Genomic DNA, 6,760 nt, shown 5'->3' with positions numbered 1-6,760 from the left:
ACATATAGAGTGTCTATAGTTGTTCCGAAATATATATAGATGTTTCGACATGATAGGTTGAAACATTGTATACGTGTCTATGGTATCTCAAGATTACATAATATACAATACAAGTTGATTAAGTTATGGTTGAAATAGATTTGTTACCAATTTTCACGTAGCTAAAATGAGAAAAATTATCCAATCTTGTTTTACCCATAACTTCTTCATTTTAAATCCGTTTTGAATGAATCAAATTGCGGTGGTTTCATATTGAACTCTATTTTATGAATCTAAACAGAAAAAGTATAGGTTTATAGTCAGAAAAATAAGTTACAAGTCGTTTTTGTAAAGGTAGTCATTTCAGTCGAAAGAACGATGTCTAGATGACCATTTTAGAAAACATACTTCCACTTTGAATTTAACCATAATTTTTGAATATAGTTTCATGTTCATAATAAAAATCATTTTCTCAGAATAACAACTTTTAAATCAAAGTTTATCATAGTTTTTAATTAACTAACCCAAAACAGCCCGCGGTGTTACTACGACGGCGTAAATCCGATTTTACGGTGTTTTTCGTGTTTCCAGGTTTTAAATCATTAAGTTAGCATATAATATAGATTTAGAACATGTGTTTAGTTGATTTTAAAAGTCAAGTTAGAAGGATTAACTTTTATTTGCGAACAAGTTTAGAATTAACTAAACTATGTTCTAGTGATTACAAGTTTAAACCTTCGAATAAGATAGCTTTATATGTATGAATCGAATGATGTTATGAACATCATTACTACCTCAAGTTCCTTGGATAAACCTACTGGAAATGAGAAAAATATATCTAGCTCCAAAGGATCCTTGGATGGCTTGAAAGTTCTTGAAGCAGAATCATGACACGAAAACAATTTCAAGTAAGATTTTCACTCGAAATAAGATTGTTATAGTTATAGAAATTGAATTAAAGTTTAAATATGATTATTACCTTGTATTAGAAAGATAACCTACTATAAGTAACAAAGGTTTCTTGATCTTGGATGATTACTTGGAATGGATTTAGAAAACTTGGAAGTAAACTTGCAATCTTGGAAGTATTCTTGATTTTATGAAACTAGAACTTTTGGAATTTATGAAGAACACTTAGAACTTGAAGATAGAACTTGAGAGAGATCAATTAGATAAAGAAAATTGAAGAATGAAAGTATTTGTAGGTGTTTTTGGTCGTTGGTGTATGGATTAGATATAAAGGATATGTAATTTTGTTTTCTTGTAAATAAGTCATGAATGATTACTCATATTTTTGTAATTTTATGAGATATTTCATGCTAGTTGCCAAATGATGGTTCCCACATGTGTTAGGTGACTCACATGGGCTGCTAAGAGTTGATCATTGTAGTGTATATACCAATAATACATACATCTAAAAGATGTGTATTGTACGAGTACGAATACGGGTGCATACGAGTAGAATTGTTGATGAAGATGTAATTGTAAGCATTTTTGTTAAGTAGAAGTATTTTGATAAGTGTCTTGAAGTCTTTCAAAAGTGTATGAATGCATATTAAAACACTACATGTATATACATTTTAACTGAGTCGTTAAGTCATCGTTAGTCATTACATGTAAATGTTGTTTTGAAACCTTTAGGTTAACGATCTTGTTGAATGTTGTTAACCCATTGTTTATTATAACAAATGAGATGTTAAATTGTTATATTATCATGATATTATGATATATAATATATCTTAGTATGATATATATACAGTTAAATGTCGTTACAACGATAATCGTTACATATATGTCTCGTTTCGAAATCATTAAGTTAGTAGTCTTATTTTTACATATGTATTTCATTGTTAATACACTTAATAATATATTTACTTATCATTTAACATAATTAACCAAGTGTATCAATATCTTAATATGATTCATATGTACCTAGTAAGACGTTGTTATAACGATAATCGTTATATATATCGTTTTCGAGTTTCTTAAATTAATAGTCTCATTTTTTATGTATATAACTCATTGTTAAAATACCTAATGAGATACATACTTATAATAAAATTATGTTAACTATATATATAACCATATATATGTCATCGTATAGTTTTTACAAGTTTTAACGTTCGTGAATCACCGATCAACTTGGGTGGTCAACTGTCTATATGAAACCTATTTCAATTAATCAAGTCTTAACAAGTTTGATTGCTTAACATGTTGGAAACACTTAATCATGTAAATAACAATTTCATTTAATATATATATAAACATGGAAAAGTTCGGGTCACTACAAAAAAGCTCAAATGAACAAGATATAAATCAAGTGGTTCCATTTATTGATAAGAAACATCTAAAAATGATAAGAGTACGAGCCGCGGAATGGAAAGTACACGATATCTACGCGTACGAAAGGACGTTCGAAAATACAGAACCGAGACATGAACCGAGCATCAACGCGCGAGTCAACGGAGCTAAAATTACAAGTCAACTATGCACAAGAATATAATATAATTAATATAAATTATATATATTATATATATTTAAATAAAATGTCGGCAAACTAGAAAACAAAAGCATATGAGCTGTATCAGAGGGCCATGCGATCGCATGGCCAGAAGGCACAAAATCCATGCGATCGCATGGAGGTCAGAACCTGGCCAAGTGCTATAAAAGGCGACGTTTTCAGCGAATTATACACACCTCAATTTTCTTTCTTCCTCTGTAAAGAATTATATATATTTATATTTATAATTTAAAGTTTAAATTAAGTTTATTAATAATAATAATAATTGGGTTAATGTAAGAAATGTTTTAAGGTTTTGTAAGACGGAACTCTGTCCGTGTAACGCTACGTGATTAATCACCACTGTAAGCTATGTTCTTCCTTTTTAAATTAATATCTTGTAACTAAGTTATTATTATGCTTATTTGAGCCGAAGTAATTGTGATGTTGGGCTAAATATTAAGATGGGTTTATTGGATTTTGTACCATAATTAGGGTTTGGACAAAAGACCAACACTTGTGGACATTGGACTATTGACTATTACTAGGTGGGGGGTATTGTCTAATCGAATGACAACTCATTAGAATCTGTCGAACCTATCTTCTAATTAGTTAATCTAATAATTATTAAAATGATTACGAATGTCCTATTTAGTCACGTTTATACGACATCGTTTACGATCATTTAATTAATTATTCGGGTTGGGTAATTGATTATTCATTCTGATCAAGTGGGTAAATTAATATTCATATCTCATTAAAACAGGGGTGGATTACATACAAGGATAATTGGTGTAATTGTTAACAAAGTATTAAAACCTTGGATTACACGCAGTCGATAACCTGGTGTAATTATTAACGAAGTATTAAAACCTTGTTACAGTTCGAATCCCTAATTAGCTGGAATATTTGACTTCGGGAATAAGGTTAATTTGACGAGCATATTATAATTATGACCGATGGACTATTATGGGCAAAACCCAGATAGGTATCAAATAAGCCAGGACAAAGGACAATTAACCCAGGGTAATAAATTAAAATCAACACGTCAAACATCATGATTACGGAAGTTTAAATAAGCATAATACTTTTATTTCATATTTCATCGTACCTTTATTTATTGTCATTTTAATTACTGCAATTTACTTTATCGCAATTTAAATTCTGTTATTTATATTATCGTCATTTATCTTTACGCTTTATTTAAAATCGACAAACCGGTCATTAAACGGTAAAACCCCCCATTTTATAATAATAATACTACTATATTACTAATATATATATACATATATACATACATATATATATATATATATATATATATATATATATATATATATATATATATATATATATATATATACAAATATAGTTTAAAATATATATAGCGTTAAACTCAGCTAGTTCCCTGTGGAACGAACCGGACTTACTAAAAACTACACTACTCTACGATTAGGTATACTGCCTATAGTGTTGTAGCAAGGTTTAGGTATATCTCATCTATATAAATAAATAAAACTTGTATCATATTTCACCGTATTTCATATAAAAATAATACTATTTCGTACTACACCTCGCACACATCAAGTTTTTGGCGCCGCTGCCGGGGAACCGGCGAAACGCTATATTTTTACGCTATATTTTAGTAAAACTATATTTTTTTAAATATATATATATATATATATATATATATATATATATATATATATATATATATATATATATATATATATATATATATATATATATTATTTCTTATTTCGTAAAAATATTTTGTATAAGTGTTAAAAAAATTATTAAAAAAATATATAAATATAAATATTTTTAAGATTTTATTTAAAATATATAAAATTAAAAAGTATTTTTATTTTATTTTCAGTTTTTTTTATAAGTTTGTTTTTATTATTTTATAAAAAATTAAAAATCAAATAAATATATAAATTAAATTTGGGCCAAAGCCTGTTAAAAGCCCGGAAGGATTTCTGGAATCTTGGGCCATGTGATCGCATGACCCTGATGACTAAATCTCATGCGGTCGCATGAGCTTGTCTGACAGGCCAACCTAGTACGCCATTAATTAGCTGTTAGGGTTTTAAATTTTTAATAATTATTATTAGGGTTTAATTATTTAATTAGTTTATATTTGTAGTTTTAATTTATACTTTGTAATATTAAGTTTTAATATAAATACTAGTTATATAAATTAAATACTTTTATAAAATAATAATATCTTTATAAAATTTGTATTTTTATCATTTTAGTTATAATTTGTATTTTTATCGTTTATTTCGTAATATTTATCGTTCGCTATATAGTTTTACGTTTAGTATTTTTCCGTATTTATTTTTATATTTCTAGCTTTTAGGCTTTGCCGTAAAATCCCTTAAGTGCTTTTTCTTTAAATTAAGATTTAGGCGCCTTAGAATTTTGCCACGCCGTTTTTAGATTTTAGTGCCTAATTAAGTTATTGCCATTTTGGATATAGAATTCCTTTTAAGCTTTAATACCTTTAGGCGCAACTTTTTATATTTAATTTTTAGACTTTTAAGTTTCGACGTTTTTCTTATTTTTATTTTTCTACGTTTTTTGACGCACTCTTTTTCTTTCTTATTTCTACGCTCTAGTTTTTAGGACATAGAATTTTCTTTATTTTCTTTAAACTTGGACGGAAAAATTATTTTAAGCGGTTAAATCGATAGACATCCAAAATTTTCTGCTTCATAGTAATAGTTGGATTTGTTAGTGGCTGAGTTGTGGATTTTCCGACTTAAAGGATCCTGGCTCCATGCTGCATCTTTTAGCTATTCGAAACGTGGGCAAAAGCAGAAAAGTCTATTAATTTGATAACTTATATAATTTTTATCTTTATAACTAATAGGATATTCAGTGAATGCACCGAGCAAAACGTTCACCACCTTTCATACGTTCACCACTTGTAACCCGATCAAGACATCTAGCCAATATTATCGCCGTTGATTTTTCTTTAGAATCATCATCTAGTCGACCAAGTACTCCAATTCAAATTTCCGATAATCCATTTTTTAAACCCGACCTCACAATTGAGAACCCGGAGGATATTCAAGGACAATTCAGAGATCCTGAACCACTAATCATTCCTCCGGAACCACAAATTACTCATCCAGAGATTGTCGAGGAAGAAACCATTAAATTAGAATCCTCTAGTGATCCAGATTCAATAAATTCAATTATGGAAGTAACGGAACCTCTAAGTATGGAAGATCGAATGAGAGCCACACGCACGGGCCAAGGACACGCCTTTATTAAGCCAGACATTAATGCGCCAGATTATGAAATCAAAGGACAAATCCTACACATGGTAACTAATCAATGCCAATATAGTGGTACGCCAAAAGAAGATCCAAACGAACATCTTCGAACCTTTAATAGGATCTGTACTCTATTTAAAATCAGAGAAGTTGAGGATGAACAGATCTATCTCATGTTGTTTCCCTGGACTTTAAAGGGAGAAGCCAAAGATTGGTTAGAATCGTTACCTGAAGGGGCGATTGATACATGAGATGTTTTAGTTGAGAAATTTCTTAAAAGATTCTTTCCGGCATCTAAAGCCATGAGACTTCAAGGAGAAATTGTTACTTTCGCGCAAAAGCCAAATGAAACTCTATATGAGGCGTGGACAAGATTCGAAAAGTTATTGAGAGGATGTCCTCAGCACGGTTTAGACACTTATCAAATAGTACAAATATTCTACCAAGGTGTCGACGTTGCTACACGAAAAGACATCGACACAGCAGCTGGTTGTTCCATTATGAAGAAAACCGCAACTAAAGCTCACAAAATCATTGATAACACAGCATCTCACTCACATGAGTGCCACCAAGAAAAAGATTTTTTCGTTCATCTAACACGGCTAGAGCCGATTCTAGCCATGACTTTGATTCAGTTTCTGCAAAAATAGATGCTTTCGAGAGACGAATGGAAAAGATGACTAAAGATATTCACGCAATACGAATCAGTTGTGAGCAATGCGGAGGACCACACTTAACGAAAGATTGTCTCATTGAGCAAACGATGGAACAACGTGAGAATGTTTCCTACATGAACCAAAGGCCGGGAAATAATTATCAGAATAATTATCAACCACCAAGGCCAAACTTCAATCAAAATCAAAACATTCTTTACAATCCAAATAGACCCAACAATAACTCGTACAACCAACAAGGTCCGAATAACCAACCAACTCAAAACAACACTTTCAATCAACAAAGACCTTGCTTGTATAAACCACCACAATAAATCGAA

General features: G+C 30.0%; 1 non-coding gene across 1 annotated transcript; it reads right to left on the bottom strand.

Annotated features, from left to right (window-relative positions):
- Nucleotides 1-6,071: 6,071 nt before the first annotated feature.
- Nucleotides 6,072-6,178, bottom strand: LOC139903635 (small nucleolar RNA R71). Its single transcript, XR_011778445.1, has one exon. It is a non-coding gene; the product is annotated as a small nucleolar RNA R71 (small nucleolar RNA).
- Nucleotides 6,179-6,760: the final 582 nt, after the last annotated feature.

Source organism: Rutidosis leptorrhynchoides, chromosome 3 (assembly GCF_046630445.1).
Source record: "Rutidosis leptorrhynchoides isolate AG116_Rl617_1_P2 chromosome 3, CSIRO_AGI_Rlap_v1, whole genome shotgun sequence".
NCBI lineage: Eukaryota > Viridiplantae > Streptophyta > Magnoliopsida > Asterales > Asteraceae > Rutidosis > Rutidosis leptorrhynchoides.
Note: the sequence above shows the minus strand (reverse complement) of the source record. Positions and strands in the feature narration are given on the sequence as shown.